This window comes from Neofelis nebulosa, chromosome 4 (assembly GCF_028018385.1).
Source record: "Neofelis nebulosa isolate mNeoNeb1 chromosome 4, mNeoNeb1.pri, whole genome shotgun sequence".
Classification (NCBI taxonomy): Eukaryota; Metazoa; Chordata; class Mammalia; order Carnivora; family Felidae; genus Neofelis; species Neofelis nebulosa.
Window position 1 is genome coordinate 131,575,741 of NC_080785.1, and position 24,369 is coordinate 131,600,109.

The window sequence follows — 24,369 nt, forward strand, 5'->3', positions numbered from 1 at the left end:
GGACATATCAGATTTCTAGGAGTTTCACACAATTTCTAGAACACTTACATTAATAACATGCATCCACATAAATACAAGCTAAGAATGTTTAACGTCACTTCTTATTTGACAAATGCTTCCCATGCAATTTGATATATTAAATCTAATTAGTTTAATGTCTCACTTTTTATATGGAAAGAGAACAAATCTTTTGAGATGTTCCAGGGACCTGCTATAAAATACCAAAGTTAGCTTGAGGTCAGAAGACTTCGTTTAGAATTTGATACTGGGAATTCTGTCCAAACATCAAAAAGTTTGAACTTTTGACTATATAGGATCACAGATCATTATAAAATAATACTTAATTATCTATTTAAAAAACGTAACAGTAGAAAGGTTAACATAAATACAGAAGGTCATATACTTGTGAGAAAAAGTGAGCTTTCTTGATATTGAGAAGAGTGGGTTTGCCTAAGCAATCAGAGACCTGATAAAGCCAATATAAAGCACAGTAAATTGTTTTGTAAGAAGCAAAATCTTTACTTTCCAGGTAGATAAATTAAAAGGTAGAGAAAACCCTTTTTCAGTCTCTTACTGAAAGTACACCAAGAAAACTCTGCTTTTAGCAGATAAAAGAAAATTAAATTTTGGTTTTTCATAGGTACACTGTTGGTGTCATAGTGTTTTTTTAAAACCTTTATTCTGATTTTAATTACATATATTAACTAGAATTCTTTTTTAATAAATTTTATGTATTTATTTTGAGGGAGAGAGCATGAGCAAGTGGGGGAGGGCAAAGAGAGAGAGAGGAGAGAGAAAGAGGAGAGAGAGAGAGAGAGAGAGAGAGAGAGAGAGAGAGAGAGAGACCCCCATGCAAGTTCCACACTGGCAGCCAGAGCCTGACACAGGGCTACAACTTATGAACCACGAGACCATGACCTAAGCCAAAACCAAGAGTCAGACACTTAATTAACTGAGCCACCCAGGCACCCCTTCATTAGAATTCTTAACATGTCGCGTTCTTAATTCCCAGCAAAAACTAACTCAGAGTTGCGGATTGACAAATATATAAATATTTCATAATTTTGAGAAGTATATTCTTCCTAATACTAAACTTTCTAGTGCGGCAGCAGGTGCGTTTACAAATAGACCCAGCTATCTTCAGTTTCTTTGTAAAAGGAAGCAAAAGGATGTAAACCAGTGTTCAGTGACTAATGGTTCACTGTTTTACCTTATTTGAAAACAATATAAGTAGTTAATGAATATCCATTATTTAACTCATCTCAGTTTAACTTTAAAGTTTCAAGTTACCAAGAAGATTCTGGAAACTGTTTTTAAGTGTACATACCATAAAGCATAATTATTGTTGAAAAGTTCCTTTTTAAGTTTAATCTTACTTACGTGTATATTTAATTCACTTGCTCTTAATGATTATGTTAGATTAATCATGAAAATTTCATGAGACATTAAACAGCTAACCATCATCTTAAGTTCTCACTCTCGCTGACAAATTCTCTGAGATAACATGAGCTTACTTGAGTTCTAGTGAACCTAGGTAGAATACAAGTATTATATTTAATGCTTTCTGTTGTAATTCAACCAGCCAACAAAGTTACACCAGCTTTTTGTGTGTGTGTCTGAAGATCATCCTAGATCACATGAACTTGAAAAACATTTAGGTTAGTTTGCGTATTTCTGAGAGTATGTTTGGTTTATATAAACACTTCTTTGTCTTTAAGCCAATTAAATAGAGCTCTTTACATATTAATTTGGTGTTACGATCTGGAGATAGAAAAAAATACCACACATTTATAACATACATACATAGACATACAAAAACATATAGACAGACACAGAGATCTTATAGCTTATATGTTAGCTTACTGGAGGCCTAAATCAGTCTCTGAATATCAGCTTCCAGTTTGGCCAAATTCTAACCATACAGTTACTTCAACAAAACAAAAAAGCCCTCAGATGCCTTGTGAGGTTTCAGCTGGGACAAACTGGATTCCAGGCAATACTGAAAAACCCCTGGGACACCAATGGTGTCCCAGAGAGGATGCAAAGATAGTACCTTCTGCAGATCCAGAGCCACTCCTGAAGATAACCAAAAGAAAAAAAAATTAGACAATCCCCCCGAGAGCTGGCAACAAATCAGTAGGACCCCCAACTGCAAATGGGGTGTAGCCCACATTTCTGTCCAGCCAAATATTGGGGGTCCCCCAAGCCAATGGCTGCCAAGTCAGGTTCTTAGGACACAAAACAAGACAAACAAGAAGGCAGTAGCTGTCCCTGGGAGAGAAAGGATCATAACCAGTGGGTCCTTAAAAGCAAATTCACAAGTCACAGTTCAGAGATCTACTTCTTACATATGTTTTTTGCCTGCCAGTATGAATTTTGAAAGGAAGGGAAAATATGAGATTTTCCCTTCCTCTCTCAACCAGGCACCACAGAGATGTGGGATAGCGGACTTTGGTAAGAATTGTCCCCCTTTGTTGGCTCCTGCTAGTTTTCCCAGGATCCGGCGTGCAGGCTCTGGAGTGAGTAGGGTGTTTCGGTAGGTCTCATCCAAGTCATCAGAAACTGTAGAGTGGAAGTGATTTCCCCTTTACTTTTTTTTTTTTTTTTTTTTTTACTTTTTTAAAAGTTTATTTATTTATTTTGAGAGAGGGAGTGGGGAAGGGCGGGGAGAGAGGGGGAGAGAGAATTCGACAACCGGGCTCTAACCCATGAACCACAAGATCATGACCTGAGCCAAAATCCGGAGTCAGATGCTTAACCAACTGAGCCCCCCAGAAGCCCTTCCCTTTACTTTTTATAGTGAGTATTTGACTAAGATGCCTTTTTCTCCAGGACACCTTCATAAATGGATAAGTTTAAAATTCTCCACTGTGGCCGCTGTAATTCAGGATTATCTTTGGTAAGGTCAATTTGCTTGTTCAGCATTAACACAAAATTTTATTCACCCGAGGCCTCACACTGGCCCTAGTTCAGCTCAAGTCATACCCAGTCTGACCCCAGACCCAGTTCTGTTTACAAGACCCAGGTCTGTTTATAAGTTGGACTCAGTCTGGCCCCAGAACCAGTTCAGTTTCTAAGTCAGACCCAGTCTGGTTCTGATTGTGGCAAATTTCTGGACCTAGTGCAGAAAAAGAAATGTTCAAGTATATTCTGAAAGTTCGTCATGTAAAAAGTGCCAAGTGAGGATCCGAGACGAGCTTACCCACCTCCTCCAGAGGCAGCAAGGCAGTAGAACGCAACAGGTGCCTATGTCTGGTTGCTCCTTGCTCCTGGGGGGTCATGGGTGGGGGTGGGGGATATATCTCTTTGGATCTCTCTTCTGAAAACACAACTGTTGAAAGGTAAACTGAGGCCTATTAAAAATTGTAAGAGTTTGACCAAAAATCAATTCGAATTGGGTAGCATCCAATCTAACAGATAAGATAGAAAGGAGCTCTGAGGAGCTACGCAAAATTTCTTTCTAGGCAGAAGGGAACAGGAATAAGGAACTTGGAGGAGGCACAAAGCAAGTTGGTTATTACCAAGTTTCTTTCCTTTGGGGATGGCAGGGGTCTATCAGGCAGATTACGTAACTAGTGCTGATCAGGTGATTCCTGAGGGACTGGCTGAAGAATGCATTTCTGAGAGAGCTGAAACTCTAGTTAAGTCTCAATATGAAGATACAGAGCTTAGCATAAGCAATTCCATTTTGGGTGTGTTGTCTTGTGTTGTTTAACAGATGCTGTTTAACATGTACCTAGTTACTCTTTCCTTAGCACTATGCTGTGTACCACAAGTAGTGAAAGAAGAAAGAGTTCAGAATTTGTCTCTTGGAGCTTATGGTTTAGAGATAATACAGTGCATGAAACATCAATGAAATGCAAAAGAAGGAAATAAGGAAAGGACAAAAGAATGAGAAAGAAAGAAAAAAGAAACCGTCAACTCATTCATTTGTCTATTTATAAATTAATAAAATATTTGTGAAGGGGTTCTTGTGCATAGGGCACTTTCTTTTGACATTTGATGTGCTAATTAAGCGTTGCATAGAATGCAGAAATTACTGGGGTAGGCCGTAAATGCTTCAGGATGTCAGAAAAGTGGTATGACCCCAAACTGAGTTCCCATGGTGGTGACATTGGCTGAGTTAGTGGAGTAGCCTGTTCCACTGTCTTACGTGTGTATGTGTGTGTGTGCGTGTGTGTTTCTGTTGAGGAGGACAATGTGCCTGACAGAGGAGTGGTTTTTGTTGAGACTTGACTCCTTTCTTCTCTAACATTCAGTTTCACGGAAGTAGACAGGAGTTCAGTTGTCCTTCTTGCCCCCCTCTTAGCTGAGAAGGAACAAGTGAATAGAAATTAACAAGAGCTGCCTTGGCCCAGGCACAGCTAGGCTGCCTTCAGAAAAAGCGCACTCAGACTAGACCTCATGGTCCAGTGATTGGAGCCTTGCTGCAAAGAAGGAGTGATGACTGAAAGCCCAGTAGAAGTCTTGACTGGCTGGTTTTGTTAGAGTTCCGTTTCCTCTCCTCAGGGATTGGCATAAGTCCTTAATGCTTTCTACATTTGTCCCTGTATGGATGTGAATTCTCTTCATGCTTTTGTTGTACCTGATTGTGTAATTGCATAATAAGATATCCATATCTGACATGATATTATTTAAATATTTTCATGACCAAAATATCTAATGCTTGAGTCCATTGTGCTAGTGGTTCCTGAGCCCTAGTTGTATGGTAGACTCACCCTCTAGAGAACTGTAGAGGGACATCACAGATCCACTCAGTCAAAACCTTCAGGTCAGAGACCTCAGAATCCAGGTTGAGAGCGTGCCAGGATAGGAATAAAGAACCTCAAACTGCAAACTTGAGGGATGTGTGTGTGTTTGACCCAGCTGAGTGAGGTCAAGGGTAAGAGAGATCATGTTAAATATTGGACATAATATAGATGCGCAAGAGAGGCCATGCCCAAAACAGGATGAATGGGAGAGAAAGAGTTGAGTTCAATTTTTGAGATAGGAGGAACAGTAAAATTGTGGAAAAGAAGGGAAACACTGGTCTCAAAGGAAGGGAGATCCAGCATGAATTAGAAGTGCCCCAGCCCTTGTAAGTGCTTCACAGTTCCTTGGTGTGATGGCTCATGTTATCTCCCACGTGAATGTTGGCACATACTATTCCCAGTAGCTGAAATGGCCTTCTCCACGCTGCCCACCTTACTACACGGAACAGAGCATTATTCTTAAATATTCAGCCCACTCCTTGCCTTAATTTAAAAGTATCCTTACCCCTGATGCCTAGGAAGGGGCCCTTTTTCTCTGCTCCCTGCCCACGAGTCTCTCTTTTTTCCAGTTCAGCAAATGATGAAATGATGGCTGGTAACTATGTGTTGTGCTCTGGGAGCCTAGCAGACCTCCATTCTCCACATTGGGGTGTGTAGATGTTGGAAACTTTGAAAAGAATCTTAAAATCAGATTATTGGGTCATAATAATTGTGTGCAAGCTGAGTAATCTCTGGAGCATGGAATGCAAAGGTTTTCCTTCCCAGAGGCAATAGCAGCAAAACATTATAAAATCATAGGGTGAGGGTTCCATGAATTCGGTCCCATGTTCTCAGTGCTTGAGGCAGACCCCTCCTTAGATTATTCCAGTGGGTCTTTAAGAACTCACTTAACAAACCACCAAACTCCATCATACTTCTGAGTGATGAACCCGCTGTGGGAGGTGGCAAACCCCATAACCTGGAGATTGAAGTGGGACTGCCACCTTGCCTTCTGTGGAAGCTTCTTGGTCTAGGACCTGGTTACTCTGGATTGAAAAAGCAGTACAACCAAATGCCTTCTTCCATGGTTAAGATTAATTGGATGCAAGAGTTCCCGCTTCGCTTGTGGAGTTAGAATCTATGCCATCTATGTCACAGAAAAACAAGTCTAAGATGGTAAAGAAACCTCTTGTCTCCGAGTATTTCATTACAGCACAGGGAGGAATTTGAAGGACAAGTGGCATATACCTGTGGGATATACAACGATACTAGTGATGCTGGGAACCAGTTAAGTGCCTACACTATGCCAGGCGCTCACCCATTCTATGCCATTTAGTCTTTGTTACAACCCTCTGGTAAAAGAACTAGGATTCGTTTTGTGTGTGTGTGCTTTGTTCTGTTTTGTTTCGTTTTGTTATGGGTGAGGAAACCGAGGCAAATGGAAACCGGTAATTTACCAAAAGTACAGTCGGGAAATGGTGTGGCCGGGGTCAGAACCCACGGCAGACCCTCTCCAGAGCTACCATACTAAACCGTCTAGGAGCCTTTTGTAATCAGAAACAAAATAAGCCCCGTTACCAGGGTGTTTCATCTCGACATCTGAGACACCAGGAGAGCTCGCACATCATCCAGGCAAGGGGCCACTGCCTGATGCTGAGTGCTGTGTTCGAAGAAGATGAGGGAAAAAGTCCGTGTGTCTCACGCCAGCAGCAGAAGCTCTTCATTCATGGGGCGCCTGGGTGGTTCAGTCAGTTAAGCGTCCGACTTCAGCTAAGGTCATGATCTCACACTCTGTGAGTTCGAGCCCCGCGTCGGGCTCTGTGCTGACAGCTCAGAGCCTGGAGCCTGCTTCAGATTCTGTGTGTGTGTCTCTCTCTCTGCCCCTCCCCTGCTCATGTTCTGTCTCTCTCTGTCTCAAAAATAAATAAAAATATTAAAAAAAAAAAAAAAAGTTCTTCATTCAGGGAGAAGTCACGCGGAGCGTGGCCTTACTCGTGTAAGAAGCCAAGGAGGCTATCAGAATTTTACCTTTATTATTTCGGGTTCCTTCGTGCTGACCAGTGACCCTTGGTCACATTTGTTTTCCGAGAGAGTAAAAGTGAAGCAGGCTCTTCGTTCTTACAGGCTCAGTTCAGCCCCCAGCCCCATCCCCAGCTCAGCAGATGGGGCAAAAGCCAGGCTTGGGAGCCATTCAGCTGAGAGATACTGGTTAAGTAATTTCAACACTCAGAGCTTCAGTCTCTTTATCTGTTAAGTGGGCACAGTAATACTTCCTTCCCAGGCTTTCACAGGGTTTATGACCTCCAGAGGATCAGAAGTAGGTCTTTTGAGTTGTTTGCCAAACATGTTTTCCCCTCTTTTTATTCCCTGATTTACCATAGACGTGGTAGTGTCCAAGAGTCCTGAAGTCTAAATTCCAATTTCTATTTTTACACTAGGTTTATATGTGACCTTAATTGTAAGCTATAAAATACCTAGAGCTCAGTCCTCGGCTAGTATAAAATGCGTACCAGTATATAAGAAGCAGTCAACAATGATAGTTGTTACTGTTATTGTTACTGTTCAAGAAGCCATGGAGAATCTCTCCTACAGTTCTCTCTTTGTGTAGGTAAAGTGTGTAGGCTCAGACAGGTGAAACGACATGCCCACAGTCGCACTGTTAATTAATTATACAGTCATTCATAGAATCCTATGTCAGATCCCAATGTTCCTGCATCATCTCGGAGTTAAACAGACTGCTTGAGGGCATTTAGGACTAGCAAACTCCTGCGTACTTCCTTATGGGCTTGTTGGGTGAGTCCCAATAGTTGGAACCTGTTGGAAACTTCATGAGCCTTCAACGAATGCGGAGTGGAGACAGACACTTACGTACCTTGATGCATGCTTCAGATTCTGCTCCTGCGTGTTTACACATACCCTCTCTTTCCAGCCTCGCTCTGCCACCCCGTGTCCCCAAGAAGTAGCCTCATAACTTTTCCCCAGAGCAGAAGACAAACCTTTGGGTTTTTATCAGGTCTCTCTGAAAGGTAGGGGTGTGTGTGTGTGTGTGTGTGTGTGTGTGTGTGTGTGTGTTTAAACTCCGTGACTGTTAGGGCACAAAAATCCATAGAGAGCCATAGGGCCCCAGAAAATGTTTTCCGTGTTGCAGTTTCTCTGCCACCCAGTGTGGAAGGCAATTATCTTTGGAGGGGGATTCCACAGCCCTGCACGGGCTTCCCCGGCGTAAGATTTATTGTCGGCTGGATTGGGTGTTCTTTATAAGAGCATTTACTCGGCATCTAAAGCGCTGTCAAGAGTGCTACTTCCTGAATGCTTTTGACGTTGCAACTGCTAAGCTTCATTTTCCCGTCTTGGAGATATATTTTTGAAATGGTATGCAGGGATTTGTAAGGCCTCGTGCTTCCCATTGACACTGACAGGAGCTGCACCGTTAAACCCCTGCACACTGCTGCGGAAATTTACCCCCTCATGCCCAGAGCCCTCCTGCAGGCGAGTCTGGCCCGCACGTGCAGCGGGTTCCCGGAGCGGGGAGAGGGCATGGGAGCGAGTCCCGTTGTTTTGTGGAAGTCATGCCAGCTAATCAATCTCAAAGTTAACTGTTTTCTTACTTAAACAAAGGATAGGCAAAAGCTCTTCTGTGGCTTTTTTTTTTTCTTCCCCTCCTTTATGTGGATCTTATGAATGCCAGAGGAAAACTTGAGCTGCGAGTCAGCTAAATATACTGTATCATGAAACCTGAGGGACCACTGAATTGGGAACAGTGGCCCTTTACTGCTAAGAAGGTGTTTTATTGAAAATGCACCGACATGCTCTCCCCGGAGAGTGAGCGAAAGGGAAGGCAAGATGCCCGACAGTAACACAGGTTGTTCTCGTAGGCGAGCTAAAATATAGAGTTTGGCACTCCTGGGCTGTGCTCGGGCAGGCAATAGAATAGACGAATGTGCATTTTTACATTAAAAGCGTCATATTTCACCAGCGGCGCCCCTCCCCCCGTTTGTTAAGCGTCTTAATTTATATATTCCAGTTAGCAGTTCATTACCTGTCCCTTTCTCTCTCCTCCAGCTTTTAAAAGTTGTCTCTTGAATAAATTGAGGCAGTCAAAATTTCCTAATCCTGGCAGGCTTACCAGCAGAGGGCAGGCGTAAGGAAGGTTTTGATACGAGGGTGTGTCAGCCTGGGGTCACAGGAGGGTGGCGACGCAATGGGAGGGAGACCTGTGAGCTCTGCGCAGAGGACAAGATGCAGCACGCCCCCTCTGCCTCGTTCCAGGTCTCCAGCAAAGCTGGCTTTACTAAATAAAGGTGGCCAGTTGCCTTTTTCAGATACTCAGCGACTTCTACATAATTGAACGTTAAGAGGAATATTCAGGTGTCATCTCATCCTCCCCAAGCCGTCTCTTCTTTCCCCTCCAGTGACCCAGTTCTGTTAGGCTGAAAACCCGGGGTTTGCATGGGGGTGTACCGTAAATGCCGTTCCTCTTTGGAGAGGAAACAAGGACTCACATTTGATGGTGGTAGTGATTCTTTTTTTCCTGAGACCTGACGGACAAAGCTCTTGGGGAAATGCTCTCCTGCCCCCAAACATGTACTTTTTGAGAACTTTGCACACTTCCATGTAATCTATTCTCACCTCATGGCAGAAGCGGCCCCCTGATATCTTTTACATTATGTTAAAACAAGGGATTATAGTTTTATCGTTAAATGAGAGAGAATAATTTGTTACAGCCAGTCAGATGCAGGGTTTAGGGCAGGATGTTGCCATTTTTCTTTTCATTTTCTTCCACACGTGATTTTGCTTACTGGTGATGTTTTATACATGTCTTTACATTTAAAGTGAGGAGGGATTTTTTTGAGGAGGCGGGGGGGGGGGGGGGCAGATAATTGTTTTCCATAGCTTATTTACCCATTCTGTTTGTAAGTCACCTGAAAGTTGACATGTCATTGTGTATCTATAAATTAACCAGGAACACTGGCATCATAAAATGTTGCATTAAATGAAGAGGCTCATGGCAATTTGGAAGGTGTCCTAAAGAAAAATTTAAGCTCCTATGGAACAGTAAGAACTCACAGTCTTTCCCCCTTCGCCAACCAGGCACAGACGAAAAACAACATTATTAACTTCATTGTCAACATAGACACAAGATCAGCATAAACAATATCGATATGGAGCTAACTGCCTTAACCGCCTGTAGATGGATGATGTGTTAATTTATGTTTTTAAATAAAAGCGCTCAAATCAAGAAGGAACCGTGGCTCCTCAGAGACAAATGCCCGAATCTCCCAATTGGGCATTGGTGTTGCAATTTAGTACCTGTAATTGGCAGTTGGTTGGCGGTCTCTGGAGACCTCATAAGTACTCAAGGAAGGCCCCCACCCCCACCCTCAGAGACTCACTTCCCTGGGAGGGTCATCAAGCCTGTTACCACGGTGAGGGACCACATTTTGGATTCCTGCTGATTCACCGTCTTCCCTCTAGCAACAGAGTCAGTTGGTCAAATTTCTTTAAGTTACTTCATTTCAGAATATATGGTTTGGGTGCTCCCCTAAATTAATTGGAAAAGGTAGAGCGAGCGTTAATGCAAGTGTTGTTTGGACGAAGATGGGCAATTGAATTACAGTCTTGGCCTCTCACGCAGTTGCTTTTTCAACCCATCAAATTGTTCATCAGTTTTTATTTCACTCACTTTGGCAGATGAACTTTCCGGCAACAGAAATTGCAGTAGTTACCTATGAGAACACGGTACCATAACTGACTTCATCTGAGCATGTCTCCCACTCTCAGTGTTGCTGGAAATATGTGAGCAGAGTCCATTCACATATCCGTTCTCTGGTTATTTGCAAGCAGTTTGTGGCAAAGCAGGAGCTCAGGAGGAGCTGAGGGCCACGTGGGCCAGGCACCATGGCTGGTGTCTCCTTCCCTGCCACGCCATTCATCAGTGAGTAGGAATAATGTCGTGACAACACGTTCCTTCTGACTCTTCACTTAATACATCTTCTCTCCATCCTCAGCTCTGAATGGGCAGTAAAACCTTTCACTTTCTTCAACGTTCAAGGCTAAGGCTCGGCACAACCAAGTATAATACATGATTTTAGTCCCAGGTGTGTTATTTGGTGGTTAGAGTTTGGTGTGGGATCATAGTAATCTATTCTTAAGTACACAGCCAGCTGCACAATGGACTCATTTAGCAACTGACAGGTTTCTTAATATGTGGTGTTTGAACAAGGGCTGTATCTGTTGTGGGTGTTAGGATGTGGGCATCAAAAATATTTTTAAGTACAGTATTTAGCATTTCCTTCACTCTTCCTTAAACATTAGCCTTTTCTTCCCCCAGATATTCATTTTATGTGATCATGGCCTCTGTTTTTCTCAAACTATTCAGTCTCTGCTCTGCCTTGTGACCTGTGGTGCTAAGTATGTTTGATTCTTGGAGGAGGAAAACAAAACAGAACAAAACAGTGTTGCCTTTTTAAACCTCAGTTTCCTCCTCTGTAAAATGGGGATTGTGTTTCTGTTCAAGTTAGAACAACTAAATGAGACCCCTTCGCTAAATAACCCTTTCTAAAGCTCCCACACTCCAGATGCTGCTTTTTGGAGGGGTAGCAGGAGTTTACTGTCGAGACCTTTCCAAAATGACCTGACACTCACATTGGTGAATAAGTGACATTAACTGACTCTTCTAAGTTTTAACCATAAGTTTTAACATTATATATTGTGCTCCAGCAGTGAAAGGTTTCAGTTCTCACTAAAATCCCAGAAACGGTACAGGTTGACAGGACCACATGGAAGGGGATCCTGAAGAGTCCGGAATTAATCACAGTAACCTGGGCATATACAGCTTATCCGCGTTTATCACCGATGCTACGTTTCCTTGCCTGGAAGTAGTGTGTGAGTCACCATGTCATGTTTGGAGAGAGGGCCGGAAGGGCTCCAGGTGGCCTCTGAGTTAGCTTGCTAAGTTACTTGCCTCTCCATAGTGTCACCACCCCCCTGCCATCCAAACCTTCAGTCCTTTAAAACCCAACTCCCCAAGGGGGCATCCCAGACCTTTCCTGCTCCCACTGATCTCCCCCGTCTCTGTGGTCCCATGGTGCTTAAAGCCACTGCTGTGCAATTTAGTGCTTGTGTAAGACCTCATTGCATCACTCTCTAATTATTTTGTGTAAGGCTGTCTCCACAGGCTGGGTCATAAGCGTCTGTAATGTTTGTTGTTTGCTTGTTTGTTTGTTTGTTGTTTTGATGCTCCTGGAGACTTGGCTCATAAACACTGACCTGCAAAGGAGTTAACCCAACTTGTAAAAGCATGCATGAGTTTTATGGATGCCTCGTGAGGAACTTGTTTTTGAAAAAAATGAATTGCCTATTCAAAGTGCACTCCATTTTGTTCACAGACATCAAATCTCAAATTAATTTTCATACCTTAGAAAAAAAAATCACGTGTATTTTGAAATGACCATTTCCACTTTTCTCACTGTGCTTTGGTTGGAGAGAACTTCCTATATTTTTATTTCCTGTCTTTGGGGCCCCCGGCAGCCCCTCCCGGAAGAGTGTCTTGTCTCTTTAAGAGTCAGAACTCTACTGATTCATGATACCTTCTGGCAGATTTAAGGCCCCTCTCCCCAAAAAAGAACGCCCTTGCTCCTTCATTGCATATTCATGAGAGGGTGGGGTCACATTTTTGTGACCTGAAAAATGCCATTAATAAATTTGTTGCCTGACACAAAAACACTTCAGGGTGGAGAGCGACCTGCCATGCACCCGTTTAACATCTGATCATAAGCTGACAGTCAAATGAAGCTTTTGTCTCTTTCGCAGCCAGATTAATGGGGGAATTGTCTGCTCCCCCGCTGACCTTATTGAAATTCAGGCATTTGCTTGATTGGAAATATTATCAATATGCTTCCTGGTTTGTTCTAGCCTGCATTAAACGCCTCAGACAGAAAAATAATTTCAAGTAAAACTCCTGGAACTGCTGGGTTAGGATCTGTGGTCTTTTTGGTTTTCTTTAATTGAGGGAAAACAGGTAATCATTGATGTCACTACTCCTTTTCCTCGAATATTTTGAGAAAAATAATCAAGCTGTGACGAGTTTTGTTGTTCGTGCTTTAAGCATAGGCCAAGAAGTTTTTCTCTAAATTTAAAGATGGTGAATAGCTGCCGAAAATGATTGAATTAAACCTGGCACTTAGATCCTGCCCGCCGAGCCAACAAAGTTTCGCATATTGGTGACTTTTTTTTTTTTGAACACTATACTCAGCTTTAAATAGCATTAAAGAGCAGTGACTATTTCTGATAGAGGTCATCTCCAAGTGCTTATGGAGAGTAGCTTTTGTTGTTGCTGTTGTTGTATAAATAAGAAAGGAATTTAAAGAATTATTTCTTAGCGAACTTGGGGCAGATGCCTTCTTGAGCAGCTGTCGTTCTACAAGGGGAAGTAGCTGGGTTCAGCGACGAGGCACGTTTGGTTGTTATTTATTTCAAGCCCCGTGTCGGGTTAGTTTTCCTGTGCGCGCACAAGCACACTTTGGCGAGCCCGACTCTCGGAAAGAAAGGAGGTGTGGAGCGGGGTGGGGAGGCCGAGGCTTGCCTCCACCATCCCCGTGAAGCGAAAGTTCTCTGCAAAGGCCGGTTTTCGAGGAAAGCGCTTCTCTGCTCTTCCCTGGAGCCCCGCATCCCCTTCCGATTCTAAACAGTTGCTCGGAGCAGTCGGGTGTGCGCCGGGCGCGCCGGTTCTCCCCTCCTCTGCCTCTCGGGTTTCTCCGAAAGGTTAGGACAACTCTTTTGTCAGTTTCCAAGACGAAACAAACGCGCGACCCAACCCCAAAGCCCCAAACCCGCAGCCCCGGCCGGCGGGAGAGATGCGCGCCGTGCCCGGCTCCCCAGACGTCAGCCAGAGGCAGGTCAAAGGGTTAACAGCAATTAAGAGGAGTTGCTCTAGAGACAAAAGCAGGATTTCGCCAGAGCGTGATTTCACCTGCCGCGCGGAGGGGGCCGGGGCGCGCGGGCGCGGGGAGCGGGCCGCGGAGCCCATTGTGTGGGGCGCGGCGCGGCGCGGCGCGGGGTGTTTAGAGGCGGGTTGTGATTGGTGGAGCAGGGCGGGGCGGGTGGGCGCGGCGCGGCGCGTCTTGTCAGCCCGCGAGCCGGAGCGCCCCTGCGCGCGTGCAGTCCGCCTGCACGCCGAGGCCGCCGGACCCCACGCCCGGCCCGCGCGGGCGCCCCGAGCCGGCTCCGCGCGCCTGGCGGCTACATGGAGAGTGTCAGGTTGGTCCCTATGATTGATCTTTGCCGTTCTGCTCTCCTTCCCCGGGCTCCGCGGTGCCAGCTTCCTGGGGCCTCACCGGGGAAGGCTGGAGCGCCAGAGGGTTTCCAAGTTGAGTCTTTTTAAAAAATAATAACAACAATCGCTGTTTACCAACTTGGGTGGGAGTTGCGCTCTGGAAGTGGAGGAGAGGGAGGGAGGGAAGAGGTGGGATGAAGGGAGCTGCAGGCCTGTGAGTCCTGGAGACAGAGGTTTTCCCCCCTTTCTCTCTCGCTCTTTTTTTTTTTTTTTTTTTTTTTTTTTTTAAATGTTCATGGGTGGGGTGTAGTTGAGAGTTGGAGGAAGTCCTGCCTGTGTGTTGCTCTCGCGCTCTCGCTCTCTTTTTCGTTCGCGATTCATTTTCTGCTGGTCTGGCCTTCACGCAGCCACTTTGGTAAAGCCCTCGCCATCACTCCATTCGGGGACGTATCTGGGGTGTGATTTATGTCACTTTCAGAGCGTGTGAAATATACAAGGAGCCTTCCATCGCAGTGTAACCCGTGTGGATGTTTCTTTGCTTCTGATAGTTTGTTTCTATATCTGTCTAGGCTATTTTCAGCTTAGCTGTTTAAATTCAAGGAGTTCACACACGGCGGAGGTGGGGGGGAGGGGGTGAAATAAAGCCCCACACCAAAACAGGCGGGCAAACCAAGGGACACTCGGCAGGTTGGGGAGTCTCCAGCGTCTGTTGATCTACTTAGCCGGTTAATTAAGTAGGGAGCAGGGTTTGGGTGAGGGCGTGCAGCCGACTGAGGAATTGCCACGGGGTACTCCAGTCTTCCCCTGCTCTGAGTGTAACTAACTCAACTGTCAAAACTGCCTGAAAGAGGGTCAGTGGAAAGGAGACTTCTTTCCCCCCGCCCCCCCCCCCCACCCCAGAGTCGTGATGGGAAGGAGAGGACCTTTAGGAAGTGGGTGGTAAAGTTTTAGAGCGAAGTACATACAGACTCTTCCTCTTTGGGATTAACTCCTTCAAGGCCTACTAGTTACAAGGAAAATATAATAATTTTATATTCTTGTCCACACAGACCAAATGTTCTAATCAAGCCAATTTAAAAATGCAAATCATCTAATTTCCATAGATTCCAACATTCTGAAAGTGACACATTTGGGGGAAAAATTAAGCCTGATAACAGGAAATGTGAATCATACTATCAATGACTAATCTTGCTTAAGAAAAAAAAAATAACTTACATTTATTTTATCACTAGGAACGCAGTGTTAAAGAAGCTAATTTTTTTTTTTTTTTTAGTTTAATTGAAGTTTTTTTATTTTAGAAGTGGCCCGGTATTGCTTTTTTTTGTTCGTTTGTTTGTAATAGATTTCTAAGGGGAATGTATATGTGCAGTGAGAGGTGGTTATGTGGTGAAGGGTTCAAGCTAGCATGTCATTGTCAAAGAACTCAAACATGATCACATTGAGATTCTAGTTTAGGATTTGATGTGTTGGTGTTATTGTTGTTGAAAAGAATACAAAGCTTTCTTGAGTGTTAAGACTCATCACTAAGTAAACCAAATGAAGACAGAAGCACATTCTGAATCCCCTTCGCATCAATTGAAAAAAAAATGTCTACTTGTATTTTATGTGATTCTTTGTAGCTGCCTGACACATTTCAGTGAAAAGTGTGTAAAAATGAAACCAAAATACAGACTGCCTACCCGGAGACAGTGGCTGACTTACTCTAGGATGTGATAGAGTTGAACTGAAAACGGATTGGGCTGACACTTGATAATCAAAGTTGATTTATTGTTCATTAGTACTGCATTAGCCCTTTCAGGCAAGACAGTTATTTGTGTAGTGGCCTGTCAAGAGCGAGACTGCAAAGCACCTGTCATTTCTAAGGCATGAGATAAGCAACTAAATATTAAGATGATGCAAATAAAAATACATTGGCGCAGATAAAGGGCCATATGATCATAATTTTTTTCTTTTAAAAAACGGGTCAGTATCAGTCCAAAAGAAGAGATCTCCCAGAGGTGTATTTTTTTTTTTAACCACAAGGACGACTTACAGAATGAAAGCAAGGGGATTTATATTCTCTTGTTTACTCTAAGAACTTTCTGTCCTACTCATATGTGCAGCTCATCTGATAAAAGCTGGTCAGTTAAAGAAGTAAGCCTAACATGTCACTTATTTAATTTGAGTAATTCAAGAAATGTAGGCTTGCCTTTTGTGTTGTTTTTAAATAAACACATTTCATTAAATGAAACTTTTCTAATCATGGGCTGATTATATGAATGTGTGATGACATCATAGGTAAGCTATGATAATGTCAGATAATAATGTCAAGTGCATTTTCTGCAACATGTTTCATTCCCGAATTTTTTTTCCTTCCCTCCCTGGAAGGGAATGATCTCATGACATATAATAGAAAACAACCTAAGTGTCAAAAGAAAACAAAATTAGTGAACTTTTGTCTGCAGCCATAGAAACGCGGATTAACTCATATTTTTCCAGAGGATGGAATGGAAACATTCTGCATGAGGGTATATAGTGTATTGTCTTCTCAGAATTTTCATTTGACAGGGATTTTAGAGTCTGTGATCTTAATTAAATCTCAACTAGCTGAAATAATGCATCTAAAGGCATGCAGTGTTGCGTAACCTCGCTCAGTTGGTAAACCATAAATCATCAGAAAGCTTATGATAGGAATGGTTGGTTTGAATTTTTTTTGTTGTTGTTTGCAGTTAAATGTACCTTAAAAACAAAACGCTCACCATTGCTGCCTTGTATTTACACGCTGTCAGGAGCTGTCACTTGAAAGATAAACTCTTTCATGACACTGACCAGTTCTGCAACTTTTCAGCCAGCCTCCACACAATTACAAGATACAATGAAATTAAAATCCAGATTAATTAAAAGCAATGAAATTCCAGATTTATCTTGGTTAATTGTGGCAGGAGTGTGTTTGAGTTACTATGTTTCTGAGATAATCAGGAGACAATATTGTGACCAGCTTCTCAGCTTGAACTAAAATTTGAGTAAAATTGGAATTGGCGAAAAAGGAGGTTGGAGGGATTTATTTTATTATGTGGTTTAGCTGTAGATGAACATCAGTAAAGAGAAACTTAACACTCGGCTCTGAGTAACTGGCCAAATATCATAGCCAGTTAGAATCCACTTCTGGTAGTTCTTTGATTTATAAGCAAGGGATAAGGCAGCACAGTTGACCAGAGAAGGTTGGAATAAATAAATACGTAAATTGCATCTGTGTGTGTTACATGTTAACATATGAATTCGGTGGCAAGGAATAATCATTAAGTAGCTCTTAAATAGTCCAGGTTTTACAGATTCTGCTAGAGCTTGTACATACTGCCTTATTTACCTTTAGAGCCTTTTAATCAGCTGTTTTGAACTCCTGCAATTTTTGGTTCGTCTGTATTTCTAGTAGAAGAAGCTGTCTGCATATGAGAATTAGAGAAAGCTATCTTGTGATATATTGAATTTATACACCTTTGTACATAATGTTTCATATAAAGCTGGAATTATGTTGCTGATGAGCTGTAAATCTTTGGGGGCAAAGAAGGAGTGCAGCTTCATGTGTACCTCCCAGGCTAGATTTGGAGGTGGTCATAGCTCCCTAAACTAAATGTGTTTTTGTTTGGTGAAAGGTTTCTTTTCTTGCAAGCAGTGTGATATTTCTGGACATTCGTTTTAGTCATTCCGTAGTGTGCAAATACTTTTTTCCCCCCCCCTCATACATGGCATTCTACATTTAGCTTTATTTTCTTTCATTTAAAAAAAAAAAATCAGGTACCTCTTAGTTTAAGATCCTCTGCACATGGTGGGGACTTGAATTGTCTGGAGAGAGCTAAACTGGGCCTCCACTTTAGGATCGTAGGAATAATCTTCTCTGAGTCCCTCTTCCAACCTGGCAGTTTGTTTGAAGAGAAATTAATTTGGAATGAGAAAAATGAATATTGAACACATGTACTGTACCTCACTTTCAAATCTGGTTAAAAGCACCTCATCAGTGACTGTGCAGGCTAAATGTTAGGGTGCACTTTTTAAGGATACCTTGGTATCATGTTTTAATTTTTAAGCTTTATCTTGCCCTTAAATCTAAAACATCATTGTTCAAATAACTGAGAACAAGGTAAATCAACAACATCAAAAAGGTCGGCTGCTGTGATTTCTCAAGGGCTTGTTATTTTGTACTTCCCAATTCTATTTGATGTCTTGACAAAACAAGATGACACAGGGGAGAATACATTAAATTTTGATTTTTTTCATCTAACCTGTTACAGCTGTGGCAGCTTAATTCCTTTTACTTTTTCCCGAAGATGGTTTTTTGCACAATTACTCTAATTGTCATACCACTTCATGAGGTGGGTCCTCACGGGTTTCCCATTTGCCTTGATTTTACTAGGCATTTTTGAACATATTTTGACCTTTAACACGTGGGGAGCTTTTGGTTGGGTTTTGTCTTCATTAGAAATAAATCAGTGAATGGTGAGATTGTCAAAGAAGCAACTGATGTTTTCTCATTAGAATCTAATTTGCACCCCTTAGCTTAACTGCAACGTGTAAGGTGCAGGTGTCGGAAGCAGGCGTGAGAAAGTGCACAATTGGAGAAACTTAAGTTGTAACTCTGAAAAAGGGTGATTGCACAGCCAGTAAGGCCTTAAAACTTTGGAATGATGTAATTTTGGCCTACCTGCCTGTTTAAATCCAGTGATAGTCCTCCCCTCTCCATCTCATAATGCAGGGGGTGGGGCATACGGATTTGCAATTTAATTCTTGGTCTTAGAAAATTGTTTTATGGACAAAAGGTAAACATTTTACTTTTCTTCCTTGCACAGTATCCGTCAGTCCGCAACTGTTTGTACAAACTGTATTCTTTTATTCTAATCATGTATGTATCTCAAATAGCACTGGTACAGTTACTGTCTGTTCTCACTATTTTTGAATAATGCTTCAATGTAAGAGAAGTTATTAAGCCCAGGCCCCTACCATTTCTCTTCAGGAGCTAAAGAACTGTGGATGGACTCTTTCCTGGGGTTCCTGCTTGGGATGGTGTGCCCCCCCCCCTCCTGTCTGCAGCCCTTAAAGATGATTTTTGTTGTTGTTAATATAAAATGTCATAGCAGGTTTGATTCCCGTACACTACTACATCGCTCCTACAGGAGAAAGGTTGAGGAAGGAAAGAAGAGGCATTTTCTCTTGATTTAAATAATAGTAATAATAGTTGTTAAGTTGACAAGATCAGTGCTTATTGGATGATTATTTTCATATGTAGCTTCCATTGTTTCCTGTATTTAACAGTCGCTAATGGGAGAAGTGATTTAATTTATGTAAACTTTACATTTTTATGCAAATGAATCTGATATTTATTAGAGCCAAAACAATTACGCTGGCACTTAGTGGAGTAACCTTGTATCCATGGGAAATGTTACAGGAGAGTAGGTGAGTTTCCACTAATGCCTCTGCTGTAAACAAATATGAATTTCTGCCACTTTTTAAGATTTAAAGACAAAAGAGACCTGAGAAGCTTTGCCAGAGATTGCTTATTAGGGATGATAACCTGAAATAACTCCTGATTGGCAGACAAGTCTTGGCCATACAATTCTTCCTGAAAGAAAGATAGCCTCTCTTGATAGAATGTAATAAACAAAATGATAAAAAATGAAATGCTAATTGCATTTTAAAGAGGTCTTTTTTTTTCTAAAATTTTAATAGGTGGTTGTATTGTTACTGAGAGAACAGTTATGCTAATGACTGACTACTTAGATGATTTTGCATTAATATAATAACCATTACCTGCCTTAATGCTTTGTACAGTATTGTGGCAAAATAGCTAAGTCTAAAAGAGTTCTACAAAAAAGCAGAATTCCATAATGAAACAGAATTATACTTTCCACATGAATAGCAGGCCTTTTTTTTTATTTTTTGAAGACTGAAATATTATGTCAGAAATGTATTTTCTTTCCTCCATGATACAGCTACCTTGCATGGTATCTGTGTGTATGGTTTTTTTTTTTTTTTTCCTCTTCCTTTCTTTCTTTCTAAATACCATGGGGAATAGATAGAAGCTTCCTAACTTTTCTGTTTGCCAGTATATCAGTTGTATCCTTTGGCTTATTAATTATGAAAAGTGATCTTTCTCAGAGGGGTAACGGTGCAGTATTTATTTTCTTTTACACAGGCTGGCATCTATGTGGTCATATGAAATTTGGCATAGTTTTGGGGTTTTTTTGTTTTATTTTTTTAATGGAGCTACTTTCTTTGTTTGGTTTGGTGTTGGTGTTCTGGCGCCTTCTAATTTAATTTGTTTTGCTGTTGTTAATTAATGAACCAGGTAGCACTGCCTAACCTGGTCAGTTCTCATCCGTACACAGCCTGAAGTCTGGAAGGGACTCAAGTTTTCTGGGACATACATGTGGTAAATAGCAGAGATTAAAATTAGTTTCTAAATTATTAATCCAGATTAATGGAAATAAAACAGTACTTAAATTTTTTTTGCCTTCTCATTTTCATTATTTGTACACATAGCAATTATGAGAAGATGCTGATTACAAAATTGATGTGTATTTACCCCGGACAGTATTTACTTGTCGTTAACGTGAGGGTAAAGAGAAAGAAAAAAATGATAGCATGTTATTTCCAGTATTTATATCGTGTCATCTCTCCTCCCACCCAATTCCTCCAATTGTCTCCTAGATTAGAAACGAGTATTGTTTCTATGGGCGTTTTTATTTGTTTGTTTGCTTTTTAGATATTTTTCCCCTCCCCATCACCTGCCTTTCCCCAGTGGGAGTAAAAGAAACTAACAAGGCATATTATTTTCATAGTCCTCTGCCCCGTTCAGATGATGGAAAGTCAATGTGAAGTAAAAGAAAACTGTATCAGGCAGAACTGACACAGCCGTGTTCGGGCTTTCACCAGCACTTGCTGATGCTAGGACGTCTTCCCAGTGACTGGTATTAAGGTAGTAGCAGGTCCATACTAGCAGCGTTCCGAGGGCCAGGCACAGCTGAATTTCTGCCATTCCCGCAGGTTCATGTGCACCTGGGACCGGCCACACCCAAATGGTATCAGTCAACAGTGTATCTATCGTGCTGTGTGTGTGTGTGTGTGTGTGTGTGTTTTTAATTCACGATTTCCTCTTGAAACTCAACGAAAGAGTGTTAACTGTGTGTGTGTGTGTGTGTGTGTGTGTGTGTGTTTTTAAATTCAGTTTTGTATGCTAGCATTCTTTAAATGTCTGCCAGAAGTTTAATTTGAATTTCTGATCCCTGAAGGCAGCTAGACAGAATCATTCTAGTTCTTCATAAATTGCCTTCTATGATTCATTGTTAACTCATAAAACATACTCATTTCTATATTCTCAAACAGTTAAGGTAGTTACAGCATCAGGGATATAATTTTTTTTTTGCACTATTTTTAAATTGTCATTTGAGAAAGAAATCAAGAATTAGTTTAAACTCCCAGTTAAGGCATGAGCCCCGTAGCACAAAAAAACATCAGAATTTATTGTTTTTATCTCAAGGAGAGTATGGTAAATGGCATAGAATCTGGGGGAAAAAAAAAGTTTGGTTTTGACTGAATACTCTCATAGAGGGGCCCATAAATAGTAGAACACTGTAGTTAAAAACTCACATGACTGTTTTAAATACTATTGATTTAAACCACTGGCTAGATTTTATGAATCAAAGTGTAATTTCTAAGCTTTGGCCATATTTCTCAATGCTAAAGCACTCTCTCTTGTGTGCCTTTAGCTGCTTTCCAGACATTCAACACAGGATTAAATGATAGTAGTTACAGTGATCAATAGGTTAAGACCGGTACAATCACTCTTGCCGCTAATGACCTCAGTAGTAATGGGCAATAAAGTGTGGGCTATAATAGCCTCTTGCTGGTACTGCACGCCCTTTGATTCCTAGTATTAGTAGGGACTAGCTACATGAAAAAGTTGGACGTTGGGAGTTAAGAGATGGGATACATTGGCTATATTTCTTAACTATTTAAAACCTTAAGCTATGCTCAGATTTCACCCCCCCCCCCACTCTTTTCTATGTCATAGTGATTTCTGGTCCATTTGGATATGTTTGTTAAAGCCTTCCATAACCTATTTTCGAGACACATCGGAGCAGAAACTGGGGAAATCTCAGTTTTATCACATTTCTAATAAATTAAGCTCAAACCCACCTTTGAAAGGCTCACAAGCAAACTGGTGTGAAAATGTGGTTTCAGATAGTAAAAGCCAAGTTAAGGCTATCAGGATATAATAGCCCACTTCTGGTTATTCAGAGACCCGATCACCAGGCAGGAGGATTACTCAGGCTTCTTGCCTCTTTCTCTCCTTTGGCTGTGCCTGCTGCTTTAGCATTTTATTACTCATCAGCACCTCCATCAAAATGTCCAAAGGGAAAAAGAAGAGGAGACTCAAGTTCATTTTACTGTTCAGTAACATGACTGCAAACATTGAATAAATAACCCTGGGAAAGGCACGTTTAACTATTGGCTGTATGTAAGGGTTTATGTCAGTCCTGTGTCTGTATATGTCAGTCCTTTTTATTTTTTTTTAACTTTTAAAATCGATTTTATTGAACTATAATTTACATACAGTAAAATGCACTCAGTACAGCTGGAAGAATTTGGCAATTGAGTACATTTGTGTGCCTACCACCCCAGTCAAGATAGATGGCATTTCCATCAGCCCCAAAACTTCTCTTGTGCCCCTTTCAAACATAGGCTTTCCATAGTTCTTTTAAAAATTGTGACCAAGAGATAGATTATTCCTATGATGACTTCTGTTATAACACTGTTAATTTCATGTCCATCACCAGTTTCGATCTTACACCACCCTATTCCTGTCTGTTTTCCTGTTCATCACCATCAGAAATTTGGCCCAAGAATATTTATATTGTACGTCATCCAAGAAACGCAGAGGAAAAAAGAAGCCTTAAACATGGTTCTTTTGTTTGCTTAATCAAACCTGCCTGTGTGATGATGCAACTCTCAAGGAAAAGTAAACTTCTATTGTGATATGTTGGCTTTAGCAGCTCACAAGATAGTGATTGGCACTCAATACATTTTGAAAAATTCAAAAAGTTTCTTGTGTGTGAAGACAAAGTAGACTAATTGGAATTAATTTGTAGATGGTTAGATGTTTTAATAATGCCTTCTTGTGTTTGCCCTAGATTGAAGGCAAGTTCACTGTTCTAATCATTGGTGATATTTCGTGCTGCAGAGTAGCTTTTTAAAAGGATAATTTATCCATTCATATACATCTGTCCCTTTTTGCATATAAAAATATTCAGACATACCCATCTGTTTTAAATTACAGTGTATCTACATCTACACTTAAAAGGCCACCGCAATAGGAAGAATTTGTTGATGACCTTCCAGAGTTAGGTGAATGAAATTTTTCAAAGGTTCTAGCTCATGTTTTCCAAACAAGGCAAAACTTGCACATAAACATCCCCTGGCACAAAACATGCCCACAACAGTGGAGGATGTTCACTGTACATGAATCTGACCTTCAGGAACCATTTTTAGTTCATCAAAATTAGTGATGCTGAGAAATCGGGACATCAGTGCATAATGACTGTGAAATTAGGAATGAGAGCTCGCTATGCAAATGACAGGACAAATCATGTGAAAAAGTCAAGATAAACTGCGTATTAAGACATTATGTTACATAAAATTAATACTGCATTTCTCCCTTTTGCTTACTGCTCCCCTGAAAGATTTTTTTAATTCTTTTATCTTCTGATCAGCTATTGTCTGCCAGATTTTTTTTTAAGTGGCACACAGGCAAAGTGCAAAACATGTTATTACCTTTTATTGTAATACATGAGATGACAGGAGATCCTTTTTAACAAAGTATATCCTTTACTGCTCCTAGCTTCTTGCTGTCACATGTTTGATTAGAAACCAAAGAAAAGTAAGATGCTTAAATATTACTGTTAGAAGACATACAGGTTTTGTCTTTTCTTTCATTGTTTTTTTTTTCCCTTTCCTTTTTATTTGGGGGGGGGCGATTTTTCATGAAATAGTCTTCTTGTATTACGGGGACTGACAAAATGGTTCTCATGTAGTCTGCAAATTAAACACAAGTACAGTGATTATTTTGAATAGCTAAATTACATTCTAGAAAGCTTGCAGAATTCATAGCATTGTCATTAGGTATCCGCTTGAATACAATTTGTGTAACCTTGGCCAAGACAGCCTGTCATTTTAATGTCAGTGTTTTATCTGAACAAGACATCATCCTTTCAGATACAGTGTGCAGGTTCCTTGCAAAGATGCCCGTGCAGAAACGTGTTAACAGTTGCAAATATGAAATGCTATCAAGTTCATCACTGTAGCTGTTTGTCACAGAAATGTCATGGAAAGCAG

The 24,369-nt window shown here is 41.4% G+C and overlaps 1 protein-coding gene across 12 annotated transcripts in view; it reads left to right on the forward strand.

The window, feature by feature from the left end:
* Positions 1–24,369, forward strand: part of FOXP1 (forkhead box P1) — a 511,285-nt gene that overhangs the window by 388,034 nt on the left and 98,882 nt on the right. The window contains exon 1 of one of the 12 annotated variants that reach the window (XM_058728791.1): positions 13,842–13,988. The exons of the other annotated variants lie outside the window; for them this stretch is intronic. The gene's annotated coding sequence lies outside the window, so the exon portion shown is untranslated. Of the gene's footprint in view, positions 1–13,841; positions 13,989–24,369 lie in introns of those variants that run through there. 12 annotated transcript variants of the gene reach the window in all.